At 49.1% G+C, this 27,068-nt stretch overlaps 1 protein-coding gene across 1 annotated transcript in view; it reads left to right on the plus strand.

Annotated features, from left to right (window-relative positions):
* The first annotated feature begins 422 nt into the window (after positions 1–422).
* The window catches only part of TRAF3 (TNF receptor associated factor 3), a 120,136-nt gene continuing 93,490 nt past the window's right edge, over positions 423–27,068 (plus strand). Inside the window, exon 1 of the mRNA XM_055556142.1 lies at positions 423–643. The gene's annotated coding sequence lies outside the window, so the exon portion shown is untranslated. The remainder of the gene's footprint in view (positions 644–27,068) is intronic.

A 27,068-nucleotide genomic window follows, 5' to 3' on the forward strand; every position in this document is an offset into this window, starting at 1 on the left:
GCCATGGCTCCCGACCCCAAGGGGACCTGCACCTTTCGGGCCCCCACGCGGCTTGCGTGGCTTTTCGACCCGGAAAGAGGGGGACGCCCGGGGCGGGGGCTGCGAGGCGCCGGGGGCCGGGCGCGCGCGCGCGCGGGGGCGGGGCGGCGCTGGGGGCGGCCGGGCCCGCCCCCGCCCGCGCCGCGGCGCCGTTGCTAAGGCCGGGCGGCGGGCGCCGGGGGGAGGGCCTTAGCGACGGGCGGCGGGCGCGCGCGGGGCCGGGCGGGGGCGCGCGGGGCGGCGGCGCGGAGAGCCGGCCGCTCTCGCGGGCTCCCGCAGCCCCCGCGCGCGCGCGCGCGGGCCGGCGGCGGGGGCGGGGCGCGCGCGCGCCCGGGCGCGCTCCGGAGGCCGGCGGGGATTTCCAGCGCGCGAGAGGAAGTGCCTGCGAGAGGGTGCGTGAGGGCGAGGGAGCGCGGCGCGGCGCGGCCGCCGCGTGCGCGAGCCGGGTTGCAGCCCAGCAGGGACTTTCCAGCCGGCGGCGGCGGCGGCGGCCGCCGGCCCTTCCCCGCCCCCCGACATGGGGCTGCCCGGGGAGCAGGACGCTGCGGACCGCGGCGGAGGACGCGCTCGGCGCTGCTGAGCCGGCCGGGCGGCGCGGACGCGGGTAAGGGGCCTGGCGGGCGGCGGGCGGCTCCATCCCCGGCGGCTCCATCCCGCGCCCTGGGCGGCGGGCGGCGGGCGGGCGCGGGGTCGGTCGGCGCGGGGCCGGGGCGGCGCAGGCCCGGCGCCCGGCGGCGAGTGCCCGGTGCGGCGCCGTCTCGCCCCCGCCCCAGCCCGCGCCCGCCCGCCCCCCGGACGCCTCAACTTCGGGAAACTTTGTCCTCCGGCCCGGCCCGGCCGAGGGCCCCGCGGGCCCGGGCTCCCGCAGCTTTTCAGGAAACGGGGTGCCGAGGCCGCTTGGAACGTGACCCCCCCCCTTCACCCGGGGTGGCGAGAGACCAGCATCTCCGACGAGGCTGTGTGGTTTGCGGGGTGAGGAGCGGACCGTCTCGGGTGTCTCCATAGCCGAACGTGTTCACCCTGGACTGGCTCTTTTTTTTTTTTTTTAAGCCATTATTTAAAAGTTTATACTGAGTCATTCCTCTGCAGATGAACCTCTGACTGATTCATAAGCGAAGAGCTGCAGCGGCCTCGGAGGCTGGCGGGTACTGGGATCCAGTTTGGGGCGAAAGGCACACATTCCGCCTTCGGTTAATTGCTCACGCACACTTTGCCACGTTTTCACCCCGTTTGGGGACATCTATTTAATATTTAGGCCTTTAGAAAGAATCTCGTGGGGAAAAAAAATTCTTTACCTTTCTCTTGAAAACATAGCAACAAAATGGAAATCAATGGAGTGTTGTGGACGTGCTTTGAAATCTAAGAAGCCTTCATATAATTGTCCGTTGAAGGAAGGGATCTTATTTCATGGTTTTCGTTTTAAGATGTGAATTAGTTTTCAGAATGAGATGAGGGTGTGTGTGTGATTTATTCATTTATTTTTGTGGATTCATAAAGCCTGTGTTGAGCGTTGTTGCCGCTTGTTAATTTACATTCACAGCATACAACTGAGGGGAGCCATAATTTTTATTTTTTTCTTAGCATTTGCTGGTGAAGCTTTTGGAAATGTTGTGTGTTCTGTAATCTTGCATTTGTCTATAAAATCCATATGTAAAGAAATGACCAAGTGGACCATCAGTTGGTGCTAAAATCTTTTCCTGTCTTTGACATCTTTGAAAATGGCCTGTTCAAAAGACTGCATCATGTGTAGGATGTCTGGCAAAATTGTGTACGTTCGTTTTTCAAATGAAAGGAAGTGTTTGCTTTTTCACTGTTGTGTGGTGACAGTATATACATACTGAAAATCAGTTCAAGATGAAGAATTTTTTGGCCAAAACAAAAATAAGCCTTATTAGTGTGAAAACCCTAAAATGGACAAGATTGGAAATGTGGTGAGTAGGTGTTCTGGACAGAAACATTGACAGACCTAGGATTCCAGCACCACTAGTCAAAATCAGACCTTATCAGGGATGAGGTTTAAGATGTAAGGTGTCTCACCCAGACGCCATCTGTTCCAGCTGTCACCATGCAGAAGCCAGGGAAGCAGAGAGCTGGCAGGGAGAATTCCAGCATTTTTTTTTTTTTTCTAAGACGTTCATGTGAATTTTTCTGTGAGGGGGAAGAAAACCAGTTATTTTTCTTGGATGCTGTCCATTCATTTTGGAGCTAATAAGATGGCCTCACTCATTGTACAGAAGGATGTAAAGATCTTCCACTGGAAACCAGCAGTAGCAGCTGGCCAGTGGTTTCTGGTTAATACAATCAAAATATTCCTACTCTTGTTTGTGTCTTGAAGAGAGTCCTTAGTTTAACTGAAACATTTGAGCTGCTTCTAGCTGTTCTCCCCTGTGTTTGGGGTTTTGATTCCGTAAAGACCCCTACTAGAATCCCTTTAATTTTTCGCTGTGCAAAGCAGGAAGGACCTTGGGGAGGAGGGGGGGTTGTCGGGGATAGATACGCTAATACGCTGAAGGACAAGAATGATTATCACTCTGGTGAAGTCCTTTTTGATGATGCTAAAGCTGTACTTTAAGAAAGACTGTCACTGTGTGGTGCAAGTCTGGGCTAGCTCAAGCAAACAAAGGAAATTGCGTTAAATTTGTCCATCTCTGTTTTCTCATCTCTGTAGAGCAAGACTCTACAAACAGCAAGTGATCTAAGCTATCAAATATTATGCAATAACTGAGTTTCCTTGTAATGGTCAGTTTAAGAATTGTTAACTTAGCAGAGGAGACCTCATATAGCCAGGGCCTCTGTGTCAATCCCATGAATTCTGGACCCCCTGCATGCTTCTTTACAAGTGTTCTGTGAGGAAGGAAAATTACTATTATTATTATTTTGCTGGTGGAGGAGAGTCATCATATTGACTTGAGATACAGAGAGACACTGAGGAAAGAGCTCCAAAGTGAGAAAAGAAGGCAGCGAGGCCAGTGGTTTTGGAAGGTGACCAGAGAGAGGCAGCCGAGGCCTAAATGTGGAGATGATGCTCAGACCTGCTCTGGGCAGAGGGAATGGAGCCAGCGAGAGAGTGCTGGACGCCTGCGGGCAGGAGGGCGGTCAAGAGGCGAATGGGGACAGGATGGCTCGTGCCATCCCAGCTGGCTTTAGGTCCACAGCTGCTCATGGAGTAGGGGACAGAGCAGCTCTCAACAGAAAAGGAAAAAAATGTAAGAAAACATGTGTGCTCGTGTAAGGTCTAGTATTCATAATTAAACAATACAAAATGGCTTTCTCACTTTAGAGGGCCTTCATCGACTGCGGTCTGCCCAACACAGTGAGGGTTTGGGGACTGACCACTCTAGGAAGGAGAAGGTGATGTTTTGTCATCAAGCATCAAAACCTCCTTTTGGGCCAGAATTGCTTGTCTCCCTGTGCAGACTTGTTGGGGGTGAGGCTGGCAGGTGGTGAGATGTCATAAATGCAGGTGACTGTTGTGGGTTTCTGTCAACTCCAGAAATCAGGTTGGAATCCCTTGCTGAGTATCTGTATTCTGCAGGATAAGTAGATCATTAGCTGGAATGGGGGAGTCTTTTTCTCCTTGAATTTGATGTTCAGTGAATGTGCCTTGAGTTCTCATAACTCTCTGGTTCCAGTGCTGGGATGAGGGAGTTGCAGCACCTGCCTTTGAGAGCGTGGTCTCAGCCCCTGTGCGTGGTGGAGGAAGATGCCGGAAACCAGCGCTGTTTGACCAAGTAGCACCAGGACTGAAGCTTGTGCCCGGAAAGGAGAGGGAAAATGAAGGTTTCACCATCCTGCCTTCAGGAAGTTGGCTGCTCAGCTGGAGAGTGCAGTTCCATTAGGAAGAGGCAAGAAAAGTCCTACAGAGTAGACTAATGTGGATTAGCGGGTCGTGTGGAGGACTGGAAGTATGGTGGAAGTTCAGGAAAGGGTAGACAGCTCCTGGCTGGCGGGGTAGTCAGGGACAGCTTCTGGGAAGTGGGTGTTGAGACCCAGTGCCAAGAAGGCCGGTGCCACGGGCCCACCTTGAGATTGGCAGGAAGAGGACTTCTCCGTGCTCCACTTAGTTTTGGGAAGATAGCACCTGATGGTTTGCGGTCCTGTTTATGCCAGTAGACACGGTCTTGGTGATGCTGGTGGTCATGCTGGTCATGCTTCCGGTTGTAATGATTCCCATGCTGTCCCCTGGCCCCCGCCAGGCCCTTTGTGACTAAGAGGTCTGCCCTGCGGTGCGCCAGGTCTGTGGCGGGAGACGGAGCAGTGGTCCCTGGCCTGGGCGGCCGCACTTGGCTGTCCCTGCCTTTTCTCACTGTAGGTGGAAGGTCTCAAAAGGTGGTGGGGAGGGGAGTGAGTGTTAGAGCGCCCCTTCCCCAGGGGACACCCCCAAACCTGCTGCTCTGTCATCCATGCTGAAATGTCGTAAATCTCTTTAATTCTCAAGAAATAAAAAATCTCCCTGTAGGTTCATTTCATGGCTTCCTTTTTATAAGGGTTCCTCCATGCTGATGCATAGCTCCGTGGGTTTTTTGTTTGTTTTTGCCTGCATAGCACTGCTTGTGGCTTGTCGTTCCCCATCTTGGGATTGAACCTGGGCCCTAGGCAGTGAAAGTGCAGCGTCCTAACCACTGGAGCATCAAGGGATTCCTGACTCCATGTATTTTTTTTAATGGGGGCTACTTGGTAACTTCTCATGAGGCCATTCTACCAAGAAAGATATCATGCCTGCTGTTCTGATATCCTAATTTCTTTTCCAATTAAAACACGCATTTTGTGGCAAAAGCCGTAAGCATATTTATCGGAAACTTGGTTTCTTTGAGTGGAGAGAAAAGCTAAATTCATTAATTGATTGGGATAATGTAATCTTCAGGATGACAGTAGCATCAAAAATACTAAAACGTTAGTTTCCAGGAGTCAAAATTGTAGTGAAGGTTTTCGGTGACTGTGCCCTGGAAGGCTAACGTCAGGTAGGAGGCCTGCATACGCTTGAGGCCGCAGGGTGCCGGCTAGACGCCCCCAGGGCCCGCCGGCCTCCGTCAGTGCTTGTGTCAGGAATCCGCAAGTTTGGGAAGGAAGAGGGATGTAACAGATGCTCGCCTCGTGGCTCCGTGTGGTTTGGCATATGTGTCTGCAGGTGGGGACGCCCTGTGGCCGCGTCTCTGGACTGTGCCCCTCCACCCCCAGTTCTGATAGCGCTTAGCTCCCAGGTTGGTTGTGTAAGGGGGCTTGTAAGATGGGGGTCTTCATCCAGCATCTTAACTTCCCTGGGTGCTTTGAATGACTTAAAGAGGAAACGCAGGGAAATCTGTTCTCCTGAGTCCTGCCTTGCCCAGTAATGCCCGGGAGTCACAACTTTATTCTGGAAATTAAATTCTGTCTTTTTTGGATTAATATAGCCTGGTGTTTGAAATGTTATTATGGGGTAAATTAAGTGTTCTGGTTTCAGAAGGCTTTTCTCTGTGGGAAAGGCATGGTTTTAGTTCAGTATGTCTCAAACCCTTGATAGGAGTCCAAGCCCATGAAGTTTTATCTTAAAATTTAATAGGAATTTTACACTGTACTCAGTAATATGTCTGTTTTTTTTTTTTTCTTCTTTTGCTGTAAACACATGTTGCCCCCTTCAGTTGTTGAGTGCATTGGATTCTCCAGAAGATGGGTTGTGTTCATCCTTGGCTCCCCCAGGGTTGGTGAGGGGTCCCCTGGCATTCCTGCCATGAGTCCTAGGGGCCATCCACCTTCTGGCTTGAGAAATGTGGGCATGGTGGAAGGCTCCAGCTTTAAAGATCGGAATCCCAGTCCTGCCCTTTCGCACACCAGCAGAACCACCCAGAGTGGCTGCTGGGCCTCTCTGAATTAGTGTCTCCATCCGTAAAATGGGACGAACAGCAGCAGGCACAGACTTGCTTCCTATGAAAGAAATGGGCGAGAGAACCTTCTACTGATGTTAATTTTTGTAGTAATAGAGGACTGAGAGCTAATAGAGGAAGAGAGTCGAGACCTTAGAATGCCTCAACCCTAAACTAACGTGTCAGATGGACGGGACCGAGAGAAGTTTTCCTCCTTTTACACGGGAGGCAGCTGGCTGAGTGTTGGGTGAGGAGGGCTCCCACGTCAGTCCATTGTCTGGCAGGCGTGCACTGTTCACCCAGAGTAGAGGTGGTGTTTTTTTTTCTTCCCCCCTTGCCCCCTGCGGTCTTCATTTCCCCAGGATTGGCCCCAGGGAAGCTGCTTGGCCTCTATCCAATTTGGGATAATTGAAAATTAATCAACTCACATTTTTGGGGAGAACTTACCCTAGAGCTAGGCTAGTTTGCCAGCGCTAAAAAGTGAAGTAAGACGCTGTGTGAGCACTGCCCTCAAGGAGCTTTTGCGAGACGAGTAAGCCGGGGAGTGGTCCGGCTACAGCACCGCGTGGTGGGCGCCGTGGCGGAGGGGCAGAGCCGTGGGAGCCGGGGCCCCGGGCGCAGAGGTGTTTTCCGGGGATGGTGAGCGAGAGCGAGAGGGGCGGGCCCGAGAGCCCGCGGGGCTCTCTGTGGCTGCCGATCAGGGTGCCGGCCTCAGAAGGCCTTTGTGCCAGCCTGGCTCTGGAGGGAAGACTTGTCCCCATTTTACAGATGGGGAAAAGGAAGAGCCTCAGGCCTGCTGGACTCGAGTCCATGTTTTCACCACTCCGCTCTGTGGTCAGTTTAGGCTGAATTTACAATCCGTTTTTAGATCTTGTTCTTATTCTAGACTTTTTAGTTTTGCTTTCAGATTCTAGATGTTTGACATCGTGTGTTTTTCCAGCATATGCTTTTCACACGGCCCTTCCTCTGCTCCAGCATCTGTTCTGCCTGTATGGACTTCTTTCCTGCTGGTGCTCCATCCCCTCTCTCTTTGATTTTCCTACAGCAGCTACCCTGCATTCCACGTCCTTTCAGTAAGATCAGTGAAGGCATTCTTTGCTCTGTGGTTCTTGCCGAGGAGCGGTCCCAAACTTGATTTACTAATGTGTTTTCTTTCCCCTTTCTCTCTTAATTTACATTTAAACCGGTGTCTAGTAATAACGATAGTATGTAGTCATTATGTCTTTACAGGGTTTTACAAATATTAGCTTGTTAGTGGTGAACAAGTCCCGGAGGCCTGGTCACTCTAGAGAGAGCTGGTTACAGCCCAACATGGACAGATTCCACCCATTCATGTGGAATTTAATTATAACTGCGGATTGCTTATGGGAATATGAGTTAAAGACAAAGAAACCTCCACAGTTAGCAAGGAAATGATGTCACTGGTATTTTGTTGAAGATTTTACGTGGCTCTTCTGCTAGAACCACTGTAAAGGTTTGAACATGAAACTGGCGATGCCTGGACTGAGGGGCGGGGGCGTGTTTCGTAGCCATCCGTGCCTGCCGGGGGAGGGCTGTGTACTCGGGGTCACAGCTGGGCCCTGAGGTCTCAAGCGGCAGAGGGTAGGTCTTCTTTGTCCTTAGGTCAGGTTAGAGGCAGTGGGGTTAAGGCAGTGTGTGGGAGAGATAGCAAGGGCCTCATGTTTCTGGGGAGGACTGCCCTGCCTTCTCCAGCTTGAGGAAGGTTCTGGTGCATCTGGGATGGATCTCTAGTGTTGTGATGACAAGCTTCTTAAGGACAGGGCTGCTTCATTGTATTTTCCCAGTCTGGCCCAAAATGTTCTCAGGCCATCTCAAATGGGATGAATTTATGTGTGGGAGGAGTTTGGGTCTGAAGTCAGACCCAGTTTGAATTCTGGTAAGGAAGTTATTTATCCTTTCTGAACCTCAGTTTTCTCATCTATGCAGGGGCAATTGTGAGGACTGAAAGTGAGAATGTGAGTGGATGTGGGGACCTGGCAGGTCATGAGTGGGAATTCCTTTCCTGTGTGGGTTCCTGAAGGGAGAACATGCTTGTTAACAAGGTGAACAGTAAGCTGTCTTGGGAGTGAGCCTGGCACTGGAAGGCAGGTAGGGGTAGAAGAAGCACATTATTGGACTGTAAAGAAATTATTTTTAACAAAGAATAAAATATCTGGAAACTAAAAATCACTATTTGCACAAAAAAGAATGTCTATAGATAGGCCCTCCCTTTTTAAGCAATTTTTACATATGATTTTTTTGAAAAGTTTAAAACTGTATTTTAGTACATTCTTTTCTTCCGTTATTTAGCGTAATAATATGAAACTTGTTCTGGTCTCTGTTCAGATGTCAGCTCTTCTCGGTTTTCCCTCAACACCCTAGTTAGATGGCCCCTGCCTTCACTCTCTAGGCACTTACCTTGCATTTTTAATTTTTGTCCATCATCTTAACCCATTTCCTAGAAGAGTACCTGGAGTATGTTAGATACTCAGGTGTTTGTATGAGTTGATCAGTGGTTCAACCAAATTTTCTTTTATTGAGGAAAAATTTACATAACGTTCAGCTAACTATTTTGAAGTGTACAGTTCAATGGTGTGTAGTCTGTTCACAATTTTGTGCAACCACAGGGCTTGCTCTAGTTTCAGAACTTTTCTATCACCCTGTAAAACATTCTGTACTCAATAAGTAATCATTTCTTATCCCTCCTTTTCTTCTAACCCTAATAGCCTCTAATCTACTTTCTGTGGCTATAGATTGGCTTGTGCTGAGTATGTCATATAAAAAGGATCATACAGCCCCTGACCTTTTGTGTCTTTTTTCATGTAGCATAATGTTTTCTGGGGTACATCTGATACATGGGGTAGCATGTATCAGTATTTTGTTCCTTTTTCGTGGTTGAGTAGTATTCCATTTATGTATATATCAGTTTATTTATCCATTTATCCACTGTTGGATGTTTGGGTTTTTACTTTTTGGCTATTACGAGTTTTATATATATATATATATATATGTATGTATATGTGTGTATGTATATGTGTGTGTGTGTTTGTGTACACACACACATACATATATGTTTCTGTGTAGACATAGTGTTTTCATTTCTCTTGCGTAATATACCCAGGAGTGGAATTGCTGGGTCATATGGTCATTCTGTGTCTAACTTGCCCCCACCTGCAATGTACTAGGATTCCAGTTTCTGTACATCTTTGTCAACATTTGCCTTTTTTTTTGGATTAAAGCTATTTTAGTGGATGTAACATGATATCTCATGGTGGTTATGTACTTCCTTAATGACCAATGATATTGAACATCTTTTCATTGTGTATCTGTTTTGAAACAACATGCCTTCAAGTCCTTTGCCTGTGTTTTAACCAAGTTGTCTCTTTTGTTGTTGAGTTGTAGGAGTTCTTCGTATGTTTTGGGTATGTAACTCTTAATGGATTTATGATTGACAAATATTTTTCCTATTCTGTTGGTGGTTCTTTCACATTCTTGATAATGTCCTTTGATGCACAAGAGTTTTTAATTTTGATGAATTCCACTTTATTTTGTTGTTGTTTTTCCTTTTGCTTTTGGTATCAAACCTGAAAATCATTGCCAAATCTGAGGTCATGAAGATGTACCCATATATTTTATAGTTTCAGTTCTTACATTTAGATCTTTGGTCCGTTTTGAGTTAATTTTTATAAATGATGTAGGAGCCCCTCTTCATCTTTTGATTAGCCGTTGTCCCACCACCGTTTGTTGAAAAGACTGTCCTCTGCCCGTTGTATGGCCTTGGCATCTTTGTTGGAGGTGGATGAGCATACGTGCTTGCATTGTTTCTGGATGCGGCCCGATCCCATTGGTCTGTATTTCTGCCCTTATGCCAGCAGCATGCCATCTTGATTATCTTAGCTTTTTGAAAAGTTTTGAAGTAGTAAGTTGGAGAAGTGTGAGTCTTCCAACTTTTTTTCTTTTTCAATATTGCTTTGACTACTTGGCACCCTTCATAGCTCCATATTAATTTGAGGATCAGTTTTTCTTTTTCTTCAAAAAGGTCATTGGAATTTTGACAGGGATTGCATTAAATATACTTTGGGGAATTGCCATGTAGTACTGAGTATTCCAATTCATGACTGTGAGATGTCTTTCATTTCTTTCAGTAAGATTTTATAGTTTCAGTATATAAATTTTTCACTTTCTTGGTTAAATTTATACCTGGGTATTGTATTCTTTTGGATGTTATTATAAATGGAATTGTTTCTTTAATTTTCTTTTTGAATTGTGCTGGTTTATAAAAACACAACTGATTTTTGTGTGTTGATAATACACCCTGCAACCTTGCTGAATTTAGTTATTATTACCTCTATTAGTTTTTTTTTTGTAGATTCCATGGGATTTTCTATGTATATAGTGATGTCATTGGCAAATAGAGATACTTTGTTTCTTTCTTTGCAATGTTGTTACCTTAATTTCTTTTTCTTGTCTCATTGCTCTGGCTAGGACTTCTCCTGCAGTTTGAATGGCAGTGATGAAAGCAGACATCCTTGTCTTGTTCCTGATCTTAGGGGAAAACTTTTCGGTGTGATTATGAAGTTATATGTGGTTTAAAAAAAAAAACAAGTGCCCTTTGTCATGTTAAGGAAGTTCCCTTAAATTCCTAGCATACTGATTATTTTGTGATGAAAGGTGGTTGAGTTTTGTCAAATGCTTTCTCTGTGTCTGGTTTTCGCCCCTTCCTTCTATTAATGTGGTATGCTCCATTAGTTGATTTTTGTGTGTTGAACCGCCCTTGCTTTCCTAAGATATGTCTCACTTTGTCATGGTGCATAATCCTCTTAACGTGTTGTTGGATTTGGTTTGCTACTGTTTTGTTGAGAATTTTCTCATCTGTGTTTATATAGAGTATTGGTCCTTCATTTTCTTTATTTGTATCTTTGGCTTTGGTATCAAGGAATCAACTGCATTGTGACTGTACATTGTGTTTCTTCAGAATTTTGAAACCTGTCCTCAGTAGTGTGTAGAAAATTCTAGGAGGGTTTTGAAGCAGACAGGAAAGCTCTCTGATGATCACACTATGTACCTCCTTGCTTCCCAACATGAGGCTTCCCCCGTAGCTAATAATTAGCAAAATCCTGGTTGACATTACCATCTTAACTCTGTCAACCCTGGAGAATGGAGGAAGGGACTCTATTCCTGATGCCAGCACCAGGGCTTCTGTTGTTTCCTGAAAAAACCACAGATTGTTCTAGATAATGATTGCTGAGTTACAAACCATCCTAAGCATCTGTGACCTAACACAGTCATTTGTTGTTATTAATAGATAGTATGGTTCTGTGGTTGGTCAGGCAGGGCTCAGCTGGGTGATTCTTCTGCTCTACGTGGCATTAACTGAAGCTACTAACTGGTATTTATCTGGTCTCTGGTCTGGTCTGGAGGGTCCAAAATGGCAATGCTCACATGTGTAGATGGTTAGAAGGCCAGGCTTAGTGGTTCCTCACTTTCCACATAGTGTCAGGGCCTCGTCAGGTGACCTCTCTGCTTGGGTGGTTGGACTTCTTACATGGCAGCCAAAGATTCCTAGAGCGATTGCTGTGTGGAAGTGGAGTGGACAGATGGGTGTAGCATTACTCTTGTTGTGTCTATCAGCTGAAGGACCCACAGCGTACTCCCAGATTAAGGAGAGGGGACACAGCCTGCCTGTTGATGCGAGGAATGTCAGGGAGCTTGTACCTTCTTTAATCCATTACCTGTATGGTGGTTAGATTCCGTGGTGCTGGCAGCAATATGTGTATTGTGTATCCTCTCTGAGAGAGGCTGCTGTGGGCTAAAATGGAAATGCCAGCTGTTGCATGTGACCTTCTTTGGTGAGAAAATGCATACTGTGTTCTGAACCAAGAATTCACGAATGGACACACCCATTCATAAAATGGTCATTGCCTATATGAAATGTGTGATTTATATTTAATCGGGCATCCTTGATCATCTATTGTCAGAGGTTTCTCAGGTATAATTTTGGGCCTATGAAATTTCCCTCCTATTAGTTCATTTTAAAAGTTATTTAAAAACTTCACTTTCATTTTGAAGAGTATTACAATTCTCTGTTCTTAAAACAAAATTTCATCAAGAATATATTAGTAAGCCTATATCCCAAATTTCCTTTTTTTCACTCTAGATCATTCTAGTAGGGATTTATTAGAATAAAGTTAGGGTTTGACAGCATGTGCAGAGGTGCATCTGCGTTGGTTCTAACTAGAAATCTCCTTTTCTGTAAGTCTGCCTTCTCTGCCTGTCTCGGCAGACGATTGCGACACTGTTTGAGTGGGAGCAGATGTGATGAGGTCAGAGAGGATGGAGGAAGTGGATTTAAATCGTGAAACAAGGAGTCTGCATCTTTGGTTCCAGTGGAGCCACCAGATATCGGGATAATAGGGGTGCAGAGGGGTGGAGCTGTGTCCCACGTGTGCCTCTGCTCGCGCCCGCACAGAGCGCCCTGCCTGCCCAGCGCTGCCGTGGCAGTGTCCCGGCCCGGCCAGTGCCGCCGCCGCCCGGGTTCGTGTTTCCCAGGCGTGGCTTGCCTCTGTTCCCAAACGCCCATCACTCCCAGGTAGCTAAGCTTTGTCCAAAGTGCTGTGAGTGTACACTCACCACCTTTGTGGGCGGGTGCACTGGGGTGACTAATGCATGGGATTTTAGGGAGTCCTGGGAGCCTCTGGATGCCCCCCATCAGGCCTGATGTAAGAACCTCTAGTCTAGATGACCTGAGGCCTCTTAGAGTAAAGTTTTATGTAAACATATATGTGTTTGCTCCGTCGTGTCCAATTCTTTGTGATTCCCCTAGACCTTAGCCCGCCAGACTCCTTTGTCTATGGAATTTTCCAGGCAAGAACACTGGAGTGGGGTAGCCATTTCCTGCTGCAAGGGATCTTCCCAACCCAGAGATCAAATTCTCCTCTCTGCATCTCTTGCATTGGCAGGCAGGTTCTTTACCACTACTGCCACCTGGGAAGCCCATAAATACATACACATATACATATGTGTGTACACACACATACTACATACACACATGCACACACATACACAAACACACATACATGTACATACACCCATATTATACACCACACACACACACCCCCCTGCAAATTCATACCCATTGGGCTCCTCTGTCCATGGAGAATTCTCCAGTCAAGAATTCTGGAGTTGGTACACATTCCCTTGTCCAGGGAATCTTCATGACCCAGGGATTGAACCCAGGTCTGATCTCCTGCATTGCAGGCAGATTCTTTACTCTCTGAGTCACCAAGGAAGCCCTCTCTCTCAACATATATATATATAATTTTCTGGCTATGGGCTTCCTTATTCTTTTATGAATTCCAGAAGTCTTCTGGCCGTGGCCTTCTCATCAGGGAGAAAGTAGTTGCTCTCTGCAAGTTTGGGGGGGATGGTTCTTTAAATATTACTTACTTTTTTCATTCATTATTACCCGTAGGAGTCTGTACCAGAATGCGGTGACTGTGTGACTGTGTCCCAGGGGTGACCAACATAGGGGCTAAAGAAGGGTAGTGAGACGAGCGGACTGGGGAAGATGAGGGGTCAGGAGGGCAGTGGCATTCACGGTGAAAGGTAAGACTCTGAAAGCTTTGACATTGTGTTCTAAGTGTAACACTGCAGACGTAAAAGTTTCTCAATTACGTGAAGTGATGGGAAGCACGGAGACCACCTGTTGGTGAACCAGGGTCTGGAGAGGTGGAGGTCGGGGCATAGGGGCCTCCCAGCAGTAGAAGCCCTGCTGCAGGGGGACCAGATTCAGGCAGGCATCGGGACCCATGCACAAGACCCACAGTCTTTGTGGCCTCCAGCAACTTATGTTTACCCTTTGGAACCTCTGTTTTCTTTCGTGCTAGACAGGAATAGTGGTGACAGGAGTGGTTATTGTGATAATGGAATAGTAAGCCTTAAAAAAGGAGGTCACCAGAGAAAGGCAATACGGTGCTTAAGGCTAACGGAGCCTGCAGGTTTCAGCCCAGGGGAGAGTAGAGGAGGTGTCCAGCGGACACTCACTGTTTGAGCACGTGTTTATCTGCTGGGTGCTCGGCCGAGCTCAGTGCTGTGTGTGTGTGTGTGTGTGTGTGTGTGTGTGTGTGTGTGTGTGAAGAGTATAAGGGAAAACATTTAAATGAACACTGACCAGATTTTGTTTAGCTCAGGAAACTTTTTAAAAGAAATTTTATTGAAGTATAGTTGATTTACAGTGACATATTGGTTTCAGGTGTATAGCAGTGATTCAGTTATTTATATATGCATAAACATTTTCCCTCATAGGTTATTATAAAATATTGAGTATAGTCCCCTGTGCTGTGCAGATCTCTGTTATTTATCTATTTCATATATAATAGTGTGTTATGTGTTATCCTTCTCTCACCCTTTCCCCTTTGGAAACCATAAATTTGTTTTCTATGTCTATTGGTCTATTTCTGTTTTGTAAATAAGTTAATTTGTATTTTTTTAAGATTCTACAGATAAGTGATATTATATGATACTTGTGTTTCCTCTGTATTGCTTACTTTGCTTAGTGTAATAATACCTGGGTCCATCCATGTTGCTGCAGATGGCATCATTTCATTCTTTGCTATGGCTGACTAGTATGCCACTGCTCGGTATATACACACACACCGTATTTTCTTATCCGTCCTCTGCTGATGGACGCTTAGGAGGCTTCCGCGCCTCGGGCGCTGTAAGCAGAGCTGCTGTGAACCCCGGGGGGCATTCGTCTTTTTGGATTACAGTTTTCTCCAGAGATATGCCCAGAAATGGGATTGCAGGATCAGAGGGCAGCTCTTATTTTCAGTTTTTTAAGGACCCTCCATACTGTTCTCTGGACTTCCCCGATAGCTCAGTTGGTAAAGAATCTGCCTGCAATGCAGGAGACCCCGCTTCGATTCCTGGGTCAGGAAGATCTGCTGGAGAAGGGATAGGCTACCCACTCCAGTGTACTTGGGCTTCCCTTGTGGCTCAGCTGGTAAAGAATCCGCCTGCAATGTGGGAGACCTGGGTTCAGTCCCTGGGTTGGGAAGATCGCCTGGAGAAGGGAAAGGCTACCCACTCCAGTATTCCGGCCTGGAGAATTCCGTGGATGGTGTAGTCCATGGGGTTGCAAGAGTTGCGCACGACTGAGCCGCTTGCACTTGTCACACTGTCCTCCTTAGTGGCTGCAGCGGTTCACACGCCCACTGGTGGTGTGGGAGGCTTCCTTTTTCTCCCTTCTTTTTGGTGATGGCCATTCTGACCGACGTGTGGCTTGGTTTGCATTTCTCTAATGATTAGCGATGTTGAGCATTTTTCATGGCTGTTTGCTGTCTGTATCTTTGGAGAAATGTCTAGGTCTTCTGCCCATTTTTAGATTGAGTTGTTTTTATTTTTTATATTGAGTTGTTTGAGCTATTTGTATATTTTAGAAATTAATCCCTGTTGGTCGCATTGTTTGCAAGTATTTTCTCCCAGTCTGTAGGTTGTATTTTTGTTTTGTTTATGGTTTCCTTTGCTGTGCAAAAGCTTTTAAATTTAATTAGGTCCCATTTTTTGGTTTGCTTTATTTTCATTACTCTAGGAGATGGATCTGAAAAGATATTGCCGCAATTTATGTCCAAGAGTGTTGGGTCTATGTTTTCCTGTAGGAGTTTTATAGTATCTGGTCTTATATTTAGGTCTTCAATCCATTTTTAAAAGACTTTTCCTGTTTTTTTTTTTTTTAATTTATTTTATTTATGTCTGTGCTGTGCGTGGGCTCTCTTCAGCTGCAGTGAGCGGAGGTCCTCTCCCAGTGCCGTGCACAGGTCTCTCACTGTGGTGGCTTCTTGCTGCAGAGCACGGGCTCTGGAGCACACGGCTTCAGCAGTTGGCAGTGTTTGGGCTCAGGTGCCGCAGCACACGGGCTCTGGAGTGCAGGCTCAGTAGTTGTGAGGCATGGGCCTGGTTGCCCCCCCGGCACGTGGGATTTTCTCGAACCAGGGATCAAATCCGCGTCCCCTGCGCGGGCAGGCCGATTTTAAACCACAGGAGCACTAGGAGGGTCTGATCTTTAATCCATTTTGAGTTTATTTTTCTAGGTGATGTTAGAATGTTCTTATTTCATTCTTTTACATGTTACTGTCTAGTTTTCCCAGCACTGCTTGTTGAAGAGACTGTCTTTTCTCCAGTGTACATCCTTCCCTCCTTTGTTGATTAATTGACCACAGGTGCATAGGTTTATTTCTGGGATGTCTGTCCTGTCTCATTGATCTATATTTCTTTTGGTACAGTACTGTTTTGAGTATTGTAGCTTTGTAGTATAATCTGAAGTTAGGGAGGCTGATGCTTCCAGCTCCCTTTTTCTTTCTCAGGATGGCTTTGGCTATTCAGGGTCTTTCAAAATTTTTTCTTTTTGTTTTGGTTCTAGTTCTGTGAAAAATGCCATTGGTAATTTGATTGTCTTGGCTCTCTAGATTGCCTCGAGTAGTATAGGCATTTTAACCATATTCACTCTTCTAATCTAAGAACACAGTATATCTTTCCATTTATTTGTACCATCTTCAGTTTCTTTCATCCGTGTCTTACCGTTTTCATAGTACGGATCTTTTGCCTCCTTAGATAGGTTTTCCCCCTAGGTATTTCATTCTTTTTGATGCCATGGTAAGTGGGGTTGTTTCCTTAATTTCTCTTCTTGCTAGTATATAAGAAATGCAGTCGATTTGTGTATATTGATTTTGATACTGCAGCTGTACTGAATTCACTCATGAGCTCTGATAGTTTTTGGTGGTGTCTTTAGGATTTTCTATGTATAGTATCATGTTATCTGCAAAGAGTGAGTTTTGCGTCTTCTTTTCCAATTTAAATTCCTTTTATTTCCCTTTCTTCTCTGCCTGCTTTCACTAGGACTTCCAAAACTCTGTTGAATAAAAGTGGTGAGAGAGGGCATCCTTGTTTTGTTCCCGATCTTAGAGGAAATACTATCAGCCTTTCACCACTGAGTATGATATTAACTGTGGTTTTGTCATATATGGTCTTTGTTATGTTGAGGTGTGCTCTCTCTCTGCTTACTTTCTGGAGTCAGCAAACTTTCATGAAGCACTTCATGAATGCCAGTCATTCTGTTACATGCTAGAGGTGTGTGTGTGTAAGTGTGTGTGTGTGTGTGTGTGTGTGTGTGTGTGTATAAATAACTGAGACACTCTTGTTCTTGAGAAACTCAGACTGGTCATTTCAACCTGGGAGGTTATACTTTATGAAAGAGGCATGTGTTAGCTCAGGCTGTCCTAACAAAGTATCATAAATTGTGTGGCTTAAGCGATCAGAGCTTATTTCTCATGGTTCTGGAGGCTGGATGTCCGCAGTGAAGCCGCCAGCCGGGTCAGTCTCCTGGTGAAGCTCCTGTTCCGGGCGTGCAGGCGTGTCCCCTCTCCACTGTGTCCTACATGGTCAGGAGACAGGAAGCAGGCTCTCTGGTATCTTCTCTTGTTGGGCCCCAAATTATTTCCCAGAGGCCCATCTCCAAATGCTATCACACTAGGAGTTAGAATTGTTGTTGCTTAGTCGCTTAGACATGTCCGACTCTTTGTGACCCCATGGACTGCAGCATACCAGGCCTCCCTGTCCTTCACCATCTCCCGGAGCTTGCTCAAACTCATGTCCATCGAGTCGGTGATGCCATCCAACCGGCTCATCCTCTGTCGTCCCCTTCTCCTCCTGCCTTCGATATGCCCCAGCATCAGGGTCTTTTCCATTGAGTCGGCTCTTTGCACTAAGTGGCCAAAGTATTGGAGCTTCAGCTTCAGCATCAGTCCTTCCAATGAGTATTGAGGATCAATTTCTTTTAGGATTAAAGTTTTCCTTTAGGGGTTAGAGTTGCAACATATGGATTTTGAGGGGGCACAATTCAGTCCATAGCCTTCTCTTCTGGACCCCAAAATTCATGTTTCCTGACATGTAAAATATATTCATTCCATCCCAAGAGCCACAGAAGCCTTAAGCTCGGAAGTCTACAGTCCAAGGTCTTAGGTATTGGGTTAGTCACAAAGTTTGTTCGAGTTGTTAGATGGTATGGAAAAACCTGAATGAACTTTGTGTTCAGTCTGATAGATATCCTCTAAATAACATGTGGGTGAGATGGGAGGTGTGATCCATCTTGAGCAGAATTCCTCTCCACGTGTGAACCCAGTGGAGAAGGCAGTGGCACCCCACTCCAGTACTCTTGCCTGGAAAATCCCATGGACGGAGGGGCCTGGTAGGCTGCAGTCCATGGGGTCGCGAAGAGTTGGACACGACTGAGCGAATTCACTTTCACTTCTCACTTTCATGCACTGGAGAAGGAAACGGCAACCCACTCCAGTGTTCTTGCCTGGAGAATCCCAGGGACGGGGGAGCCTGGTGGGCTGCCGTCTCTGGGGTCGCACAGAGTCGGACACGACTGAAGTGACTTAGCAGCAGTGAACCCAGACGGGTTGTGTGCTTCCAACATACAATGTTGGGACAGGCGCCCCAGCATTCGCCTTTGAGAAGCGAGGATGAGGGGAGAAGGAGTAGTGACAGCCCTGGACGTGTCCGCAGAGTCGCACAGCAGATTCATTTGCCTGACTCGAGGGTCACCCTCTCTGGTTTGGCGCTCTGCCTCCTGGGTCGCTGGCGTGGGGGTCGTGCTGGGCAGCTGCCGTCTGGCCTGTTGAAGTGCAGGTGATGGCCACCCTCCTGTGAGACCGAGGAGGCAGCCCTGGAGCTGTCTTGTGTGGCCCAGAAAGCCGTGCAACAGAAGTAAAAGGGGGTGGATGACAGGCTGGGTCTGTAAGTTAGGGATCAGAATGGGATTCTTGTTTGGTTTCTACGAGAAAAGGAGCCTCTGCAGAGACCTGGCGGCCGGACGGTGAGCGGGCTGGAGTGAGTCCGAGTCCCGTCGGGAGTGGCCTGGGTCTGCGTGGAAGGTGACCGTGCACTTGGGATTTGGGAGATGGAATTGGGTTTGCCGTGGCCGCGGGGGGCAGACGCGTGTGGCGGAGGCTCTTCGGGGCCTCCTCGTGACGGGCGCCTTCAGTGGGCGCCGGCCTCCCTGGCGGCGGGAAGAGCAGGCCGACGGCCCTCTGAGTCGGAGGCTGGGGGCCACACGGCGAATTCCAGCTTGATGGCTGTGTGTGGCTTCTCTCCGGTCACCAGTTCGCGCCCGTGATGTCGCAGCAGCCTGAGCGCCTGAACTTCTGTCCTCGTTGCCTTCTGCCGCTTGCCCCCGGCGGGCGGGCAGCGGTGACGTCTTGATTCTGAACCGATGTGTGGTTTCCCCTCGCGCGTGGCCTCTACTGTAGTGTGTCTAGGGTCTCATTGGTTTCAGGAGAGGGAAGACTCCCGATCCACAGAGCCCGGTGTGGCTGGACTGTTGCATCCATCCCTGAAGAACTTCATAACGTGTCCTGGTTGTCCCTGGAAGCGTCCCAGTCCCCTCTGATGGGCAGTGGGGACTCGTCAGTGGCTCTCCTGACAATGGCAGGCTGTCTTCTCGGAGGCTTCCGTTCCCAGCAACTCTGAGTCCCAGCTGTGCGTTAGACTGTTAGAAGGGGCCACAAACACGGGGGCCTCCTCAGACTACTTCGCTCTCCCAAGGCCCCGAACGTCAGATTTCCTGGGCATCTTTAAAGGGCCCCGAGGGGCATGCTGCTGTGCCCTCAGCGGGCCTGAGAGCCTGTGGTGAAGTCAGAAGGCACGCTTCTCTCTCCCCAGAGGACGTTCCTGGCCCTTGGAAAGGCGGGGTCACAGGCCTGCCTCACACCTGTGAGTCCCAGGGGCGCCTCAGCAGGCATGCAGGCGAAGCACAGGCTTTGGGGCCGAGTGGACTTGAGTCCCTTGACCGTCCCGAGCCTGGGCCCGCACGAACGACAGGGATGGCACGGGGGCCCCTGGTGCCTCAGCTGCGGTCTGAAGCCGCAGAGCTCTGAAAACACCGGCTTTGTTGCAGGTTTGGTGCTAAAACTTGGCCTGAACTGATGAGATGCTTTTTATAATCTTTATTCCGCTTGGTATGACTATCCCTGTACTTCACTGCAGACTGTTAGTGAACGTGTGTTCTTACAGCGGCCGTCCCAGACTCCAGTGGGAGTATTATGTAATGTATAATACATACACTATTTCTTTTCTAAAATCCAGACAGTTCTGAACTCTGAAACACATCTGAGTTCTGAACTCTGAAACACCTCTGCCCTCAGTTTGGGGTAAGGGCTTGTGGAGCTGTAGAGACTCCGAATATAGGTGGTCATAGCGGTCAGTACAGATCATGTTAACATGTGAGTACATGTGTGAAACTCCCCGCCACAAGCAGGCGTCCTGCAGACGCAGCTGTTAATGCTCTTGTAATTCCTCCGTCTATGGGTTTACACTTTCCCCATTTGGTTCCTTTGTTTTCCCAGCACCTTTATATTTGGTATGCCAGACTTTATTCTTCAGGTAATTCAATATTTTCTACGAATCAGAAGTAAATTGAATCTGCAAGTGGGTATCCATCATCTCTTCTGTACATGTATCTGGGCTGTATGTCCCAGGAGAGTAAAAGTGTGTGTATAACATGGCCCCTGCTGGCAGAGGGCTTAGAAATTAGTCCTGGAAATAGAAAACATGGGAAAGTTGTTTTTTTTAAGGCACCTACTTATCAGATTTCAAGCCAAGGGAAGAAGGTGCATTAGGAGGAGCCTTTGTAGAGGAGGGGGTTCTTGTTGGGGATGAGAGACCTGGGGGCTTTGGATGATGGAGCCTGCCCTGGCGGCCTGTGCCTGGGGAGGCCTCTGGGGCAGTGCCACGTGGTGGCGGAGGCCGTGGGCCCGGGAGCAAGCTGGCTCCCACGGTGGTGCGGCGGTCTCCGTCTCTCTCAGTCTGTCCTTTGGTTTGTGAAGCGTCCGACCACTGCATGTACCATAGGAACATGCACAAGAAAGTATCAGTCTTGACTTGGACGAGGTGACCCTATGAAATTGACTAAACGTTCAGAAATAGTAGTATGTTCACGTCTGTGCCTTTATAAACAACCCCCCCCCCCCGCCGCGCCCCCACACTGATTTTTCTCTCTGGAGGTGGGTTCTTGGGCGTGTTTATCAGGATGCCTCCGATCTGTGACCGTCGCAGGCTAGGAACACAGCGGCTGTTCTTGGTTCACAGTGGCGGGCATGAGTGTCAGCGCGTCCGAGCCTTCCCACCGGGAGGCCCCGGCGCCGGAAGAGTGGGCCGTGCACGCGTACCCTTCAGGGGGCTGAGGCACAGCTCACGTTCCAAAGCAGAGCGTTTGCCACACGGGGTTTTTGTGGTCTGTTTTTTCCTGAAATTCGTATGAATTTTGCATTTACCTATATATGTTCTAATATTACACACCTCTAAAAAATCTTTCTGTGTATCAGAATTGACCCTCTAGACAAGAAAATGTGCCCGTGTTCCCGTGGCCCCCTTGCCTGCCCCTGCGCTTTGACAGGCAAGAGGAAAGATCTTGACCTTTGGGCAGAGCAGTCTGTGTTGAGACTGACGTCTTTAATCCATACATTTCTTGTCTTCAGTTTTCTTTTCTTTGGATCCTTAAGGGAGTGTTTGTTCTCCATGATTACTTGGTGTCTTTTGATTTAGATAATTTAGGTAATTGGCAGCCAATTTTGAGCTTACTAAAAATTTTGATCTGGGTACCACCATCACCAGTCACCTCGGGGGCATGTTGAGAAACACTGGATGCTGGCTCTGTGTCTGAGTGCTCTTTTAAAATGGGAGGGAAAAGTTAAAACCTCAAAACTCCGGTAAACTGATGTGGGAATCTGATATTATAAATGCCTCCGGTGATTTTAGTAAGACTTCCTAACCTTTATAGAGAGCAGTGAGCGTGAGAGCAGTGACAGGGAGAGAGAACACCCGTGAGAGGCTGTCTCTGCCCGTGGTCCGCGGATTCTGGGGTGCTTGCAGCCCCCTTGAGGAGGGCCTCACCCCTGGGCTGCAGGCAGCCCTCCTCGGGATCCCCGTGCCGCGGGGCCTGGAGTGAGAACTGCCCGAGCCATCTGGGGGCTGTCCCTCCGGGCTGACGAGCAGGGCGGGTGCTGAGGGCTCCGGGAGCCTCCCGCACACACGCTAACGTGCTTCTGCCCGCTGCGCGAGTGAGAAGGACAGCTCCCCGGGGCCGTGTTCCGGCATGTGCCTAGAGGGCCTTGGGCACGTGGGCATTCTCCTTGGGAACCTTCGTCCAGGGGAAGTGGACAGGCTTGTGATGAGCTCTTCAGAGGAAGCAGGGGGCAGCCCTTCCAAAGATTCCAACGTTCAGAGTCAGACTCCCCCCGAAGGAGGACGTGCCAGCCACTTCTTGATGTCGTGGTTCAGAACCTCACCAGGATGGGGGGTGTGTGTGTGTAAGTATCGGTTTTGCTTCCAGTTTCACTGTCTGTGTCAGTCCCCCTGGACTGTAGCCCACTAGGCTCCTCTGTCCATGGGATTCTCCAGGCCAGAATACTGGAGTGGGTTGCCATTTCCTTCTTCAGGGGATCTTCCCAACCCAGGGATTGAACCCAGGTCTCCTGCATTGCAGGCAGATCCTTTACCATTTGAGCTACAAGGGAAGTTTCACTAGAGGATGTAATTTGGGTCAGTTTTTAAGTGAGTGGTTGAAACTTAGAATTTTTTCCCTGTCTCCTTGGTTATGTCAATAATACAGAAAAGACTATTCAGGCTGGATAGTCATTTTCAGCTAGGGGAGGGGACTGTGGTTTTGTCCCCAGGGGACACTGGGCAGTGTCTGGAGATTCACCAGGGGGTGGTGGGAGGCGGTGGGCGTGCTGCTGCTGTCCAGCGGGCATGGGGCAGGGTGCTGTGGGCCTTCTCCAGCTCCCAGGGCCCGGAGTATCAGTCCTGCCGAAGGTGAGGGTGCGTTATAATCAGCAGCGAGAATAGAAGCCTGGTGTCCTTCACGTCAGACTGGATAAACCCTTTCACGATGCCCTAGTTTACACTGAAATTTTGGTCAGCAGGATGGGAATTTTTTGGTAGCTATCATTAGAAAAATAAAAGAATTTTCCTGCTGTGGTTCCCAAGTTCCCCAGATTCGTGTCCTTGACCTGTAACTCTCTTCGAGCTTTAGACTGGCCCGAGTGTTGATTTCACAGATGTTGGTTGGGTCCTCGGCGTGTACCAGGTACCTCTGAGTGCAGGCAGCTCCCTGTTGTCCTGAGGCCTGGGCCGTGAGGAACGAGGGGGATGTCCACAGGCGGGTTCCGGGGAGAGAGGGTTGGTGGGGTGAGGGGAGGTGAGGGTAGGCCAAGAGCAGGGTGCCTCGAGAAGCTGGGTGACCCGCACCTGCCGAGGAGGAGGGGCACGTTGTCCGCGAGCCCCGAGCGGGCGGGGCCAAGCACACTTGAGGCTGCCTGGTTTCACCTGGCTCTCTTGTACCCGGTCTCAAGAGAACTCTTGACTCCTTCCTGCCTCCCAGCAGCTGCTTGGCCAGGAGACCGGGGAGCGGGCCTTGATCCCTCTCGTCCCCTCGCAGGCGCTTGGGCTTACATCCTGGTCATCTCCACCTCCTGGGTCCCCCGCCTTGGCTGGGCCTCTCGCTGATGCTGGCGGCCCCTGACTAGTTCTGCCTCTCCCTGGGTCACTCGGGCCCTGCTCCGAACAGTGGGCAGAGAGGTCATTTAGAAGCCCAGGCTGCCTCCTGCCCTTCACTGAAAACCCTCTGGTGGCTTCCCACTGCTGTCCAGAAAGTCAGCTTCCCACTCACCAGGCGCTGAACCGTCCTTCTTGGCTGAGTCCAGACTGTCTGGCGTCCCGTAGACCTCTTCCTGTACGAACCTGCCTGGCCAGGCCATGGCCGTCCTCCCCTGGACTCCACCTGCCCTGCCTGCATCCTCCTCGGAGGGCCCACGCCATGCTCCCGCGCCCTGCCTGGATTCCCGTCCTGGCAGCCCGCGTCCTCCAAGTCAGAAGTATTCAGGTTAGAAGTCACTCACCTGGCGCATTCCCGGGGAGGAGGAGTGGGTGACTCACGGGAGCCACCCTCCTCCCGCAGAGCTGGGGTTTTTGCAGAGGGGATTTTTCTGTTAGGTATTTTTTCCTCCCCCTTTGGAGCATTAACAGCTGCGGCAGTGGTGTGTGGGGCGGCGGTGCCTACACCTCCTGGGGGTCCTCTGATCCCTATAGCTGGCTTATATCCCACCGTTTCACACAGCACAGGGAGATGGGCCTGCATGGACTCTGTTGCTAGCTTTTGCAGTAAAGCGTGGTGAGCTAGCAGGCCTTGCCTAGTCCAGAGAAAGGAAATGGCAAGCTGGTGCCACAGTTCCGGTGTGATGGCTCCAGCATGCAGATGGCCACTGGAAGGAAGGCTGGCCATCTCCCTGTTGCTCTGTTGGGCCCCAGTCGGGTCTGAAGAAGCTGCTAGAAGGAAGGCTGGCCATCTCCGTGTGTGCTCTGTTGGGCCCCAGTCGGGCCTGAAGAAGCTGCTAGAAGGAAGGCTGGCCATCTCCGTGTGTGCTCTGTTGGGCCCCAGTCGGGCCTGAAGAAGCTGCTAGAAGGAAGGCTGGCCATCTCCGTGTATGCTCTGTTGGGCCCCAGTCGGGCCTGAAGAAGCTGCTAGAAGGAAGGCTGGCCATCTCCGTGTGTGCTCTGTTGGGCCCCAGTCGGGCCTGAAGAAGCTGCTAGAAGGAAGGCTGGCCATCTCCGTGTATGCTCTGTTGGGCCCCAGTCGGGTCTGAAGAAGCAAAGGCTTGTTTTGTTAGAAAGAATGCCCGCTTCAGGAGTTCACAGCCGAGTGTGTGTAACTGACTTGGGTTTTCGGATGAGCAGGATGTGGGAAGTGGGCACAAAGGGGCCAGTTGGCCCTGTCCCCTCTGCCACAGGCTGCTGGCGGAGAATTCACAAGTTTCCAAGGGGAAAGCTGAGTATGAGAGAAGGCCCAAGCTAGTCAGGAGCTAGAGGGATTCCCAGCCTCTGAGAAGGGAAATGGCAGAGAAGTTATGTAAAATGATTTGCTGCTCAAGAGACGCTTCTGCGCCTGTCTAGCAGGTAGACCCCGGACACAGAGCTATTTTACAAGAAGTAATAAGCTGGAGATGCTGAAGGTCCAGTTTCCTAATGAGGCAGAGAGACATCCTCTAACACCTGATCATTTCTGGAAGAATTCGAGTCCTGGTCTCAATTTGCAGTGTTCTGAGCTTGTTGATAAGATTGAGGATTACACATCTTCTGGAAGCAGAGTATGTATACCTCAGGAGGATTATTTTTAGGTTTGTAATAAAATCTTTCACAGCATAGAATTTTAAAGACCTGTGTGGACAGAAGCAGATCTTTGAAGGTAGACCTCAGTTTGGCTTAGGAGTTCATCTCATTGAAATGAAACCGAAGAGGTTCACCACGTCTGCCTCCAGGCCGTCTTCACGTGTTCAAGCAGCTCAGCAGAAATCTCCTATCCCAAATCTTTAGCTACTTGTGATGGAAAATGCTTAAATAAGCAATTGAAAATTCAGCATGGTCTATTCAAAGGGGATCATTTTAAAAGGTTCCTGGACAAAGCCCCTCCCACGTGTTAGTATTTTACAGTACAGTAGGCTCTGCGCAGGCTCGCAGACTGTGAGCTGTTGGATGGGAGGCAGTGCTGAGGGTGTGGTGGAGGGCGTGTGAATAGCTGGGGCGGGGCCGGCGGTGTGGGGGTCACGGTGCTGAGAACCGCAGTTGGAAACGACAGGCTTAAAGATGGTTTTTAGGCTGTTAAAAGGTTGTAAAAATAAGCAAAGAAGAGTATGTGCCAGAGACAGCCTAAAATAGTGGCCCGCGAAGCCTAAAATATTTATTATCTGGCCTTTACAGAGAATGTAGAGTTTGCTGACTGTTGGTTTAAGGGTCAGGAAATGCTTTACAAAGACTAAAATTTGAGCAGACATTTTATAGGATAAATAACATTTTGCTTTTTAAGGTGGCATGGGTGAGGTGCTGCAGGAGGGCCAAAGGGGAGAGAGAAGACGGGGTGGGGAGCACAGGTGCCCGGAATCATGCAGAGTGGGCTGGAGACTGGGCGCGGGGCCTAAGGGGGGCAGAGCTAAATACCAGCAAGCTTGAACGCGACACTGAAGTGACCCATGAGCCCCCAGAAGCTTCTGAGTAGAAGAACGTTGATGTCATGATGAGACTTAATTGTGAGACAATGAAATAATAGTCCTTTTTTTCCCCTCTGAGTCATGCTCTCAAACTGTAAAAGAGTTCTTCAGAAGTGATTGTGCTGTTTAATAGGCCTCTGACTCGATGGTGCTCAATGTGCCCTTGGGTCTGGCATTGCTGGTATAGACTGGAGCTTGGTGCATGTGCTTTTCACGCTTGTTTGCATTTCCTGGTCAGCAGCAGACATGGGCAAGGTCTCAGTGATCATGACAACTGAGGAACTTGAACGAGTCTCTAGAAAGGTGGAAGAATCCTCACTGAAGTCCATCATTGTATGTCCACCGTTAAACCTCTGTATGAGAATTTCAGTTTTGTGTGCTCTGTCAGTCCACCCAGGCGTGTGTTCTCTGAGAGGTGAAAAGTAGAAGGGGTGCCCTGAGGAGGGCCGACGTTCTGGATTCCCTGGGACAGACTGTCTTCTCTTCTGAGCAAAGGAGGGGCACTCCTGACTGATTCTGAGCCCTCACTAATGGGGAACCATTGACGTGTGGACTGTTTTTTGCAGAAATCAGAACCCTGGTCTCTCTACGAGTATGAAGCTGGTGAAGGCCTTCCTTCTAACATCTGGATTCTTGGCATCATCCAAAGTTGCTGAGATGGGCTGACTTTGTAGAGATACTGTTCCAGCCAAATAGATGTTGCTTTTCTGAAACAAACTCTTCAGAAAGGTCTTGTTTGCACTAGGGTCATCCCTGACGAGTCCTGACAGCGAGTCCTGGGAGAGCAAGGCCCCAACCCACCCCCACCCAGGCTTGTCCATTGGAGCCCCCTCTGCACCATGTCCCCGAGACCTGCCGTGGTCTTGGGATGCAGCCATCACCTTGGTGGGGCTGTGTGGCTCAGTCTGCCCTTGTTAGGACCCCTTGTCTGGGACATTAGCCCCGCTGGAGCTCACCGTGCACACACACGGATCCCTGTGGGCTTCAGAAGGGGGTTATCTGCTAGGCCAGCCTCTGCTTACACTCACTCTTTTGCTGAGCTTCCAAGAGCCACACTGCCCCCATACCAGGACTTTAATGCTTGAAAGAGTGG

This window comes from Bubalus kerabau, chromosome 19 (assembly GCF_029407905.1).
Source record: "Bubalus kerabau isolate K-KA32 ecotype Philippines breed swamp buffalo chromosome 19, PCC_UOA_SB_1v2, whole genome shotgun sequence".
Taxonomy (NCBI): domain Eukaryota; kingdom Metazoa; phylum Chordata; class Mammalia; order Artiodactyla; family Bovidae; genus Bubalus; species Bubalus kerabau.